Genomic DNA, 13,487 nt, shown 5'->3' on the forward strand with positions numbered 1-13,487 from the left:
CAGGAAGAAAACTTGTACCAAGTCACTCTGGGATGAGTCAGTCACCCTATACTTCAAATGACAACTCTTTTCCTTCACCGAGGCTGAAACAACACTTATCTGACAGAGCAGCATGCACCACTCTGCCTTAGTCTGTCAGATCTGAAAGGATTACCTTCAAATATATTTTTACATTCAGAACAACTGAAATACCGTGGTTTTGTGGGCAATCAAAAGATTTCAACTTAGTTAATATCAACTTAGACTTGAGTGATGCCTATAATATAATTTCAGAATCACATACTAATACTTGTTTTTGTAAGGACTTGATAAATATTACTAAATTCAGATTTCAAAGTCACTCAGTTTCCCCAGAATACCATGGTTTTGGATGTCTTTGTTCCAGCACCCTGACACCAAGTACTTAAATGCAAAGAAGCAATTGTGCTCCCTAAAAAAAGGGCATCTAAACCCCATGAGAATGAGACTTCATCTTCTGTGCAATTTACTTGTAATATGAAAAATGCAGTAAAAATAAGCAAAATGGTTTTCAACTCAAGTTAGAACTGACTTCATATGACAGAAAAACACCACAGATAATATTTTACAGAGTATCAAAAAATCTATTCCTTCCTATTTGGAGTCCTAAATTATGAAAGCAAACATCTTGGTTTAAGACAATTTAAGGGGGACACTCTAAAATGAGTTACCTACCCTTTAGTTTATCCAACCCTTTTCCACCATTAAGGGAAAGCTAATACCAGTAGATGTAAGTGAAAAAACAATAGTTTACTAAAAGAAAAAAGAAGAAATAACAGCAGACAAAAAATAACAGTAAACTTTTAGATACAAAATTGTTAAATATTACTAGCTCCCTGGGGAAAAAGGGAAAAATGGTGGACTGACCCTCAATTACCTCAGTCAAGGGCTAGAACTCCACTCACTCTGCCCCCGGTTCCACTTTCTGGCCACAGGCTCTCAGGGAGAGGGCAACAGTTTTGGGCACAGATTGACATGGGATGCAACAACATTTTGGGGTAGCCAGGATGGCAAACATCCCCTAAGCCCACGTCTGCTGTTCGACTGTGCCCATGGAGAATGTTATTCCCCCAAAAAGGGATCTGCTGTTTCACAGCCGCGACGGAACGCACGGTGTACTTGGCAATGAGGGTGCTGAGCAACGGCACCTCGCAAATTTAGCTGTGCTAGCAAAAGACATTATCGCCTTCAGCTGTCTTTTTTTGCCACCCTTCTGCAAGAGGTTGCTGCCCCCACAGCATAAGCCAGGGGAAGAGAGGACGCTGCTCACTTTGCCCACGCACGGGTGCAAAACCTGGAGCTGCTGCCAGCTCCCACTCATGAGCATCTCAAAACTCCAAAATCTGCGCTGCAGTGCAAGAGGTGCAGAGCCAGCTCCCCTAAGAGTTTGGGGGGTGCTGAGCTGTCCCTGTCAGTGTTGCTGGTATAGCTGTCTCTACCCTATGGATCAGCTGCCTGCTGACAACTTACAAGGGAGAAGGAAGACAAGTTTTTAGCACGTCTTCCACCCGCAGACCTTCTTCATGAAGCAGTAAGTCGGAACTTTCTTTTTCTGTGAACATCCTTTAGCTAAACACTTTTTTGTAGCAGGTCATGTTGATAAAAAGGCAAGATAGAGGAATTTTAAGGCTAGTAACTTTTTAATATACATTAGCATTTACATGAGTATTTCCTTAGCAACCTATAAAGCCTAATGAAACCAGAGCTAATCAAACCTGAATTCCATTTGTTATCCTCAAAACCCCAGCAGTCTTTCCTCTATTATATTATACTATATGATACTGTAATTATGATATATTATACTCTACTACAACAGTCTGTACCTGATAAAAAGATATATAGATATATATAGATATCTATATTAGAACTTTCTTTGTGAGTTTTTAATGCAAACTAAAATCTAAGTTTTCCCTATTGTTACTTATATTTTAAAGACATTCTGTCACTTTTCCTGCTCAAATAGATTTCATTAAACAGGAGCAAGGTCAGCTGCTGCATGAAATACGCAGTTGAGCTTCCTCTAAAATAGTATTTATCACAAAAAGAAAACTTGAACGAAGACTTACTTACAAGATATCTTGTCAGATATGTATGTGATATTAAAGCAGCACCGTAGCATATACTTGATTAGTAACTGTTAACAAACAGATTTAGTCACTCCAATTTTGCAGGTGGTGGGTTTTTTCAATAACTTTCCTCCTGAATGATCTGTGGTACCTGCCCTGTCCACTACACACACACAAATGGTATCAACAGCAGAGCAACGGCTATAAGTTAGGTGGCTACTTATTTATTGTCCTTTACTATTCACAAATGCAGTAATGGCATGGACACATCAAAAGGGAATAAAACAGACTTTTCATAAATATTTGGGCTTTGTCTCTTTAAAAATATTTTCCTTCTCTTCCTGGAAGAACAAGCCTGTAGATTAGTTTTTAATAAGACATTGTATCTAGTTGATTGGATCCTTTCAGCAGTCAAGAGACTGTATCTGCAAGAGATTCCCCTGAAGCTCATTTTGAAATTGAAAATATTTACTATAGAATTGAAATAATATTATGGGGCTCAGAGCAAAGATTTATCTATTATCTCCAATGGATGCAATCCTAAGTAGACCTTTATTTATTTCACATCAGTCACATTGCTTTATCACTGTGAGAGATACAGAATAAACTTATTTAAAAATATATCAGACTCTCACCCACCAACTACGTTTTCAAGAAAGCAGTTTAGTACATATATTCTTATATATCAACTAAAAAGGTATTGTTCTTGTCAGGCAAGTTTGGAACTGACTGGGTCTCAAATTCTCATTTGGAGATGGAAGGATGGGATTTTCCTACTGCTCATACAGAGAGGGGACTGAGAAATGTACCAGAAGTAACTAAAAAACTTCTAATATGCAGTGTGAAGACCCAGATCTGCTAATAGACAGGGAGAGGAAGACATAACTGCCTTTTTCCAGGCTGTGATTCCTTGGCAGCCACAGGCAGCCTCCCAGCCACTGCTGTGATCCTGCTTTCTGTCCCTGGCACTTATCTGTGAGGAGCTCTCCGAGTTTGCTAAGCCAAGATACTGACACAAAACTGTAAGTTCAGGTTTGCTTTCTGCTCACTCAGTGAACTGAAATGGTTTATTCAGGTTCAAAGAGGACAGAGTGAAAGGAGCAGAGGTTGCATTAAAGGTCAGTGTTTATTCTTGGCTTGTGCTGTTTGTGGGGTGATGGCCACATCCTAAGTAAGCAGAGACAGCGAGGGGTGACACAGCATAGGAGGAGCCCATGGCACAGCACACATGACATAATGCACCCCAACATTGCTGCTCCTCAGATACACTTTTGCTGAGGATTTCCTCTTGTTACACTGTCTTGTTTTCTTTTAAACAAAAAAAAAAAAAAAAAAAAAAAAAAAAGAAATTTCAGGTGCAAAAACTTCAGCAGCTCACCTTACATCAGAATATGACCTTCTAGTCTGATGCTCGGCACAGCTCAATAGATTTTTAAATAGCATGTAGGTAAGTGTAAGTAGATGGTCCAAGAGGTTCCTATTAGCATATCTTGGGTTGGTTTTGTTTTGTTTTTTTTTCCTCTTATTGTAAATGCCCTTTGCTTCCAGTATTGGTTGAAATTTTGCTAGGCATGGAAGAACACACATGTAAAAGATATTAGTTAAAACCATAGATGTCATCTCCCCACAGACTTCAGGGATGTTGTATTCAACACAACTCCCTACAGAGAGATTACAAATAAGTTCACATATATTACATTTATGATCTATCCACACATAGCAAGTTTCCTCTACATCCAGTACTAAAAGGATTACTGCTCTGCAGGAAAAATTATTTTAAAAACCCAAAAAAGGCTGTGCTGCTTTTGACTCCTACCATGACTTCTGTTTGCAGACACTCAGGTTTACCACATGGTATCCCAAACAGAAATCCCTAAAGGATGAAAACAATGCATTTGGGCCTCACCCATAACAGCACATACATCTGTGCTCTCCAGCCCCATGCAACCTCTCTCATGCCCGCTGCACTAAGGCCCCTGGTCCCCAGGCACAGAAGCAACAGCCACACTGGCCCCAGGACAGCCCCAGACTGTTACAACCCCCAGAATTCCTCAGGCACCTCTGGAAAAGCATCCAGTGATTTGGGTTGGAAAGAACCTTAAAGCTCATCTAGTCCCAACCCCACTGTGCCATGGACAGGGGCACCCTTCCACTAGACCAGGCTACCCTGAGCTGCATCCAGCCTGCCCTTGAACACCTCCAGGGATGAGGCCTGGACCAAAATCATGCCATAGATCATCCTAACAGTTAATAAAGTGACCAAATCAAAGACCAGTTCTCAAACTATACTTAAACCATATTTTTTGCTAATAAAGACATATCCTTGGTGCCTGCATACTAACAGCAAATTTGATTTTGGCAAGCTTTAAGTTTGGGGTTTTTTTTTTCTCCTCCTGCTTCTCCTCTTAAAATTTAAGAATGCTTTTCCACATTTTAGCCCTCTTCAAGGCCTCACATTAAAAGGCAGAGGTATCTCAGATACATAGAACTAAAGAGTACCCAGTTAAGTTCCCTCCATATTTATTTGATTCATTCCAAGCGAGTATGAGTCAGGGAGGGCAGGGAAAACAATAGGACTGAATCTGGTCCTTTTATATGCAGCATGATGAAAGCTTTTATGGTACACAGGAGTGAAAAGCAGTGATGTCTCACCAAAACACTGCAAGCTCCTACAGCTCTCAGCAGTAAATTCAAGAGCTGATGCACTGGGTGAATTCTATTGCCAACAATTGAAAGCACACCAATAGCTACTTTCAAGTAGGTACTTTGAAGTAACACACTTGGGCCTCTCAACAACTGTTGGCTTTGCTTTCCTGCTAGACACAGCCATAACTCCCATGCTTGTAAGAGATCTGATCTATGGAAACCTTAGAGCCTACTTTGCTGAAAACAGAGATCTATAGAAAACTACCACTTGAGAAGGTAGTTGCACTACAGACAATCATAGAGGAGAAACCAAGAGTTCCAAATGGAATTAAACTCAAGTATCAAGTATGATACTAAAATAAGTACACAGAAAAATCATCAGTGAGCTACATGCAGGGAGAAAACCATTAGGAATTTTTAATCTTAAATATTTACCTTCCCATTGTTCATTATCTTTGAGAAACTCCCCGTTCTTAAACAAGTTTGACATTTCTCTTTTGATACCATCAACATACTCTAGAAATTATTAATAGACTGTTTAGAAAAATAATTTAAAATAGTGAGGAAAAACCAGGAGAGGATTAAGACTGTCGATTTGAGTACCAGGTGTCCTACAAAAAGGTATTATTTTTTTGCTGGACATGTCCAGGGGCGGCTCAGTGCTAAAAACTCAACCCTCCCCCCACCTCCTCCTAACATTACTCAGCCCAACATCTTTTCCCTCATCAGGCTTATCCTTATCACCATCAATAATAATTTTCTGCACAGCAGAAGTATCACTAGGCTTGTAATCACTGCCAGGCTCTTCTGGCAGAAAAATCACTCTCTGACTCTAACAGCTTTAGAGAGGCTGTGACAAGCATGGCAGTGATATGTTGACAACCATTTTGAAATGTAAAGAGCTTGTTATGGACATACACTAAAAGAAAAATCCATTTACTTTTCTGCTTTAAAAACATTTATTTTTAAAGAAATATTATTCATAGTTAAGTCGGTAAAAAAAAGAAGTCTTTCCATCTGTAGCAAAGGAAAGCAGTTACAAAAAATGATGGAATAGGTTTGTAGAGTATGGTAGAAAAATATGTCTAGAACTAAATGGTTTTTTTTAGTGAGTAATACTGACTTTGTGGTGGGGAGGGAAGTGCACAATGTCATTTTAATGAAAAACTATTTGTTTGAGCAGGCTGACTGAATGGGGGATGGCTTGCTAACTCTACAACAAAAGAATATTCCCTTGACCAGAATTTCGGCTACAGCACTGAGGGGTCCAGGCAATGCCTGGGTACAGGAGCCAATATAGATTCAGAGGAAGGAACTGAGGAGCATCATAGGCAATGACAGTCACTGTTTCCTTGCATATTTCAGATGGAAGAGGCTAAATAAAGATGATTTCTATCACAGAGTTGAGATATGTGCCACTACAACATTTTCAGAGTTTGGGAAGAAACACACATCAGGCTATGAATCCTTTATGTCCCCTCAAATTTTGGCTAAAAAAAAAAAATTTAAAAATCTGTCTTATTTCTTCCAAACGAAGTAAGAGAAAATAAAAAAAGCTATGCTGAGGCATAAAATCAAGCTCTGCCCCGTATGTTGGACATTTGTCAATACCAACCCTAAGCCCATACCATCAAAGCCCTACAGTAGCACCTCTAGTAATTATTACTGATTTACCACAGTAGGCAGGTCTTTGTTGAGCACAGAAAAGTGTAACAAGGTTTTGGAGAATAATCACTGGGGTACTTATGGGCTTAGGCAGTGCAAAAACTGTGTAAAAGCTGGGAAAGAGTCAAGTATGAAGGGTCCATCAGAGGTATAACTACTAAACAATTCATCTGCGTAGCCAAATACAAGAGAAGAAAGTATCTCTCTGTTTATATATATTCTGAATGGAAGAAAATCTAATTTTCTTGCAAAATATTAAGACAAACAGATTTCCAAATTCTCCAAACATACTCAACCTATACAACAACCTTACCTAAAGATGACCTGAAGATTCTTTTAAAAAAGCTACAAACTGTTCTTAGATTCTGTTTTCTTTCATTTCAAAGATAGAAATTTTTTTTTCCTTTTCTCTCTTTCTTCTCACTTCTTAAATTTTTGGTATCCCAGTGGAAATAGCATTGAACATCCAGAAACTCATTATACCACAATTAAAAAACAGTTTCATTACCTATTTCTCACCATATGCTCAAGTAATTACAATCAGTGTTAAAATATTGTAATTATAGTTTGCAAAAAATTAACTGTATGACAGACACTTCTTTGCCTCATATTTTAGTAATGCTAGTTATTAATTATTTGCACTTCTGCAATGCCTAAAGGCCATTTCAGTAGGAAAATACATGTAGTAAAAAGACAGACCATGAGGGATCTCTTTTAAAAACTGGGCTGTATTTTTCTTAAATCCATCTCATCTGAGATCAGAGATATCAAGCTATACAATTACCATAAAGCATTAGTAAAGAATAAAGTTAGATTCTTATATTTTCATGTTTTGCCACATTTAGTTTGAATTAATTCTCAATTCTCTGACTTTAATACATGAAACATTAGAAGGACTTAGACCCCTAAGGCTACTTAAACCGCTACATTTCTCTCCTGGCCCTTAACTCTGTTGGGACCTTTTTCTCAAATTAAAGCAAAAATGTCCCTCTTCTGTATACATTTCCTCATTTTTTATTTTGCTTCTTTAAATTCATGTTATATTTTTTAGAGCTATAATAAATGGGGGGGGGGGGGGTGGAATTCCCCAATGTGTACCACTTTAGAGTCTCAAGAAACTACACGCATATACGTAGCACTGCACTATGCCATATGAACAAAAGCCTAGCCCCAATGAAGTTCTAAAATGTCTAACTGTTTTACTTTTTCCATAAATAAATGGAATTACCCTTCGCAGACTCGCTAGCAGAATCAAGAACTCACTTATCCTTTTGCACTCAAATTATAAATTAATTGTAAAAAAACCTTTAATGAAGATAAAGCATCAGTGACCATTGTAAACTATATGTTTCTCTCTAATTGTCAGACTCTGCAGAGAAATCCTTATGACATCTGAATGCAGGTTTCAGCATCTTTGTTTCATACAGATGTATTAAGTGGTAAGTTGTCATGGTGGATGACATGCTTTTAGCAGCAACACAGCACAAAATTATGTCTTCAGAGTTTGATTTTTAGCATAGACAAATTGTTCCAGAGAATGAAATCTCCTTCCTTCTAATGTTTGACAGTATTTCTAATATTTATCTACAGTATCTGCTTTTTTACCCCCATAGGTGGGTTAGAAGGGAGCGATGGTTGTTATTGTTTTAGTCTTAAATAACAAATGTCTAGGAAGACATTCCTTTTAAATATTTTCTGATATACCAATTTTTTCTGAATCATTTAGTGAAATTTTCTTAACACAAATGCATAAGAAGGTAATAGCAAAAGTTACCATGACACCTCTGCATGGACCCAATGAAATTTCTCTACACTGCAAAAAAATGAAGTAGCATTTTCTAATCTGCTTAGTCTTTAAAATTGTTTCCTATGCGTTGACCACACGTTGGCATATTCTTGCACACTCTTCTGTTAATTTTCACCACATTTCTGGCAGACACACTCTTGAAGTTGCATATATACATATAAGAATGTATCTATATAAGGTCCAATCACAACAGAAAGGACCATCACTTCAAAAATGAAACATATTCCAAGTTTTCCACTCTGAAATGAAGAGGTTAGCAAAAGCAAGATAAAGTCACTGAACTTTCCAGTACCTATAAAGACAGATTACCACCAAAACCTGTTCTTAATGATGTATGATAATTTTTAGTCATGACCTGATTCTGTAATCCTCCTAAACTCTGAACTCACAGCAGTTCTGGGAAACAATGTTCCTTTCCAGGCTTCATAAAACATCACTTGAAAACAGTTTAAAAATTGAAGATCATCAACTTAAAATTAAATTCTACCCTACATATCAATTATCTATGCCTAAAGAATAGGAAGCAAGGTACTCAATCCTTAATAGACACCTTAAAGACAACACATTTAAAAGACACCAAAAGCATTTAGTGCATTGCCTCCAAGATGCAGAATACATGAACCTGATCTTATGGTTACCTTATAATGAACTCCAGTTTCACTGTGGAATTAATAATTATTCACCATTCCATGAATTTAGGTTTAAAATCTTCACATGCATGCAATTTCATTTTAGTTATTTCTTTATTAGGTCCAATTTCATTTTCCCTTTGGAGTAAACTTTAGAAGCAGATATGAGTGTTCAATACCCCAAATTGGGGCTCAGGAGACCCTTCTAGTGTAGCAACAAGCTACACTAAAATGAGTACCAAAAGAGGAACAATATTCCAGGGAGGAAGATAACAGTGGTAGGGATGCAGTATGGAATGGCACAGCATCGCTGCATGGCTTTACTCTTGAGATGACCCCATGTCAGCATGGTCAGGTCCACTGAAGCTCCTGCACTGAAACAATTTACTGGGCCTTTCATTTCCCACAGAGAATTTCTCAAGAACCTCAGTGTCTAGGTTTTGACAGATGAAACTCAGTTCCTGAAATCAAAGACATCTCTGGAAATTGAAGTCTAGCACAAACCTACCACTGCAGCTCCTGGCACTGCAGATGAAATAAAAATAGGGAGCTGCTTGAAGGCCTCTGTCAGATTCCACTGCTTGCAGGGCTTGTCACCTTTCAAGAACAGAATCTTTGACGGGGAACACTGATATTTTGGGCTTTTCCATCTTCTTGCCCTTAGTAGAACTTGCCCTTCAGATATTTGGTTCTCGTTGTCTCAGACAGCAATAAGATAGTTTCTGACCATCATAGATGGTTGTTGGGTTCTTACATAAGAAAAACTGCACAGACAATCAAAGTGGGAACACAGAGCATTTAAAAGCTGTCCTTCACAGCCAGTAGTACCCGGGTCACCTTTTCAGTGATACCATAAGGCCAAGATGACCTGAGTAACTGTGTCAGAAACACCAGACTTGGGTATGGATTTACTAAAACTGGCAGAAAAGGAGCAAAAGTAATTATGGATAGATTAACTGGGAGAAGGACAAAGACAGGAAAATACAAAGGTGCTGAAAAGGAGAGTGAAAAAAGTAAGAAGTCTCTTGTAATCAGGGCTGTCTGAGGATACATGTGGCAACCCTGCGCTCCACCCCTACAGATTTAATAAGCACGACAAACCAAACCCACTGTTCTGATAATACCAGAGGGGCTGAACCCATTTCTGCAGTCAGGAGAATAAGCATCCTGCTGTCACCTCAACAGGATCAGTACTCACAGAACCAACATCTTCCCAGTCCTTTCCCATTACACTGCTGTATCCTGTCCACTTTTATGTTCTATATCTGTTAAAATCACACTTCAGGAAGGAGAGTGATATTACTGTCGTTAAAGCGGTTATGCTGTCACTACAAAAAAAAAAAAAGGGTAGTTAGATTTTCCATTTGATTTCCAGGTTGATTTGACATTCAGAGCATTTTCCTTGCTTTGGTTTATGATGGGACCACACTATATAGAATTGTCATTCAATGAATGACATATTACTGATTTAGTTTCATGATCTTCTATTGGATTATAAAGTCAGGAACACAGCATGAATTTTATGCTAGCTAATGAAGTATCTGGTCTATTAAAACAAGATTTCAATTAGAATTTCCCTTTTTTTTTTTTTTTGAAATGTACTCTTTTTAAGACTACATGCTTGAATTTACTTCCAATTTGCTTTTTAGTTTACTGTGTAACCATGGCTACTTCTATCTTAAATGGATTATTCCTGTATTTAATGGACAATACATATGACGTGGATCCTACAGTTTGCATGTTTTTCCTGATTAAGCACCCATAGATGTGAACAATCTTCTGACTAATTTTGCCAAAGATGCAGAGGATTACTTTGTTTTCTGTTGCAGACACTCTCAGGATGACCCTTTCATTGCAGAGTTAACCTATCTGAATTACCAACCCATTAAATTAAATGAATTGTCAAAGCTGAATCTGACAATCCTGTACAAAAAGCTATTCATCAAGAGATTTGTAATGCAAGTGAACAATGAGAACTTAAAGTAGCAATATTAAGGTCGGTAAAAGTAGTGCCAATTAGTGCTGTAATATTTCTAATGTCATACTTTTGCAGCTCCTAATAGTGCCATTCATTTAACATGTTCCGTAGGACATGGGCTTAACCTGAAAGCTTTATGGCAAACATCAGGAGCTTTGATATAGTTCAGACTGCAATTTTTCCAGTTTGTATTTTCAAAGATTAGCTAATCCTTCTATAAATTGCATGTTCAAATATAGCCTCTTAAGTACATGGACAGAAAACTCCCACAGCTGAATTATCCCTCAATATCCAGCCATAATACATGTAATTCCCACACTGCTCTGTAGTAACTCCAGCAACACATTAACTCTCCTTCCTACTGCCTCTCCTCAAAATGGTCCAGTTAGTCCAAAAATGTCTTCAAGACCACTTTGTTTTGTTTGAAATGTGGAAGCTACAAGCAAATGGGAGCGAACCCACACCTATATTGTTGCTCTTGACTTCTTTTCATTTCAGATACTGGAAGTACCTCATCTGCTTACTCCCGATTTTGTTGCCAGCCCCATCCAAAGACTGTTTATCAATCCTCCAGGTGTTGGTCTGAAGTCCTCAGCACTCATACAGTGCATCCTGATGGGAGTCAGTCCCAGGATCCTAAAGGGTTTGGTCACTGCAACCATTCCTAGGCCATGGACAACGTGATGTTTTTTTCATCACAGACATACATGGCACATGGGAACTGCCACTCTAAACATCAGTATTCTCAACTTCAGTACTGCTTTCACATCTTTTTGTCCCTCAGGAGACTCAAAACAGTAGATATCAAGTATTAGAATACGGTTCTATCTACCGAAAGATTAGACAATAGCACTGACTGCAAAATCTCACTCCTACTGATAACTCACTCTAAAACCATGGATGTTTCAAAGAGTTTAAGAGGAACTGAAACACAAGGGAATAATCTTGAGCCTTGACCATGCTCTACATATACCTCTGCATAGAAATGATGCTAGTGATTCAAACTGCTAATAATTTTCACCCAATTTACTCTAGTAGCAAAATAGTCTAGACTTTCCTAAAAAAAAGTCAGCACAAGTATCAATAGCCCTGTCTTAATGTACTTCAAGGATGATACACTGTGTGGTTGAACACACAGTGAGGAACGACAGGAAAATATTTAAGATTTAATCAGGCCACATTTTCCTTCCTGAGATTAGTTCATTAATCTCTTCATCTCTTCAAAGCTGTCACAACAGGATTTTTCTTCTCAACTGTTTATTTGTTTAAAGAACAAAGAGATATATAAATCATTATTTTCTTTTTCCCTCCTCCCCCCCAAGTTGTCCAGAATATTTATAGGTTCTTCCAGATCAGGCAGTGTGTCCTATAATCACTGAAGATATGTAAAATAAAGTCATCCTATTAAACTTTTACCTCTACATGCCTCTACAAGCTGCTTTGGTAAGCTCAAAATAAAACCAGACAAGAATAAAATGCATTAGTCCATCATATAAACAATGGAACATTTTGTTTCAAAAATTCTGAGCATTTCAGTAATACTTTTCAGGATTTTTTTTTTCTTTTTCATTCTGAGAAAGAGAAAAAATTTAATTTCATGTAAGAAAAAAAAACAAAGTTTCATACAGAACTCATGAAAACACCCAACAGAATTTCCACAAGACTTACTCTCTGCTGGGTTACCCAAAGACTTAAACATAAGCTAATAGAAAGATTTTGTAAAACTGTTAATAGACTAAGGTTTTTTTTTTTTAAATCATCAGCTAAAGCAAGCTTCCTTCTTCTGTTCATATTACAGGAAAACTGTGTACTTATATTATTTACTATTGCTATAATTTTTGTCATTAAACTACCATTTGATGTCTTCTAATTCTTGGTTTGGTTAGTGAACAAAAAAAATACAGAAATCATTTTTCATTTCAATACATCAGTTAAAAACTTGCTGAATTTCTGCATAATTTAATATAGAATATTTATAGCTTCAAATGAATTAATCACACAGGAAAATTACAGACATCATTAGTCAATTATGCATACCACCACAGGGCGTGCAAATGCAAGACTCCAATCATACAAGATGTCTTCAAGTGTTACTGATAAGAGCTTTAAAAACCATGGGCTAAAGTCATACTTGTCACAAATATCTGAAATTCCTTGAAGTTTACAGTATTGCTCTCCAGTGGAATGAAACAATTTACCCACTTACCTCTAAGCTTTTTGATAATTTCATTTCTAACAAATCTGATCTGTTTGTAGAATGTAAATACAATTAGCTCCTCGAGTACAGATTGTTTGGGGGGTTTGGGCACCAGAAGCTTTAGCTGTATATTTGATTAAATAATTATTTCCTTCACCTGTTGCACATTTCAGTGCAATGGCAGCTCTTTGGAGAAAAGTGGGGTTTGTGTCAGAAAAGATTTTTTTAAGATATCCCGTAGAGCCAAAAACTCATGGTTAGATGTGTGTAATTAAAATCTTTATCTAAAGGAAATAATTAAAAGTTTTGTTACTACAACATTAAATTTAAAAGCTGGGTACACAAGTAAAGACATTTAACTTTGCAGCATCACTACAAGTGCTGTATTCCACTAAATATAATCAATCAATTGGGGTCAGCAATTCCCTTGCTTGCTTTTTGGTGTTAAAATGTCTTTGGGTCACAGCCATAAGATCCAAAA

At 37.4% G+C, this 13,487-nt stretch overlaps 1 protein-coding gene and 1 long non-coding RNA gene across 2 annotated transcripts in view; one reads left to right on the forward strand and one right to left on the reverse strand.

Annotated features, from left to right (window-relative positions):
- ROBO2 (roundabout guidance receptor 2) overlaps positions 1-13,487 on the reverse strand; it is a 1,042,619-nt gene that overhangs the window by 946,254 nt on the left and 82,878 nt on the right. The window lies entirely within an intron of this gene.
- The window catches only part of LOC104689419, a 28,180-nt gene continuing 15,946 nt past the window's right edge, over positions 1,254-13,487 (forward strand). Inside the window, exons 1-2 of the long non-coding RNA XR_751799.4 lie at positions 1,254-1,549; positions 11,308-11,489. This is a non-coding gene — a long non-coding RNA (uncharacterized LOC104689419). The remainder of the gene's footprint in view (positions 1,550-11,307; positions 11,490-13,487) is intronic.

The sequence above is a fragment of the Corvus cornix genome, chromosome 1 (genome assembly GCF_000738735.6).
Source record: "Corvus cornix cornix isolate S_Up_H32 chromosome 1, ASM73873v5, whole genome shotgun sequence".
Taxonomy (NCBI): Eukaryota; Metazoa; Chordata; class Aves; order Passeriformes; family Corvidae; genus Corvus; species Corvus cornix.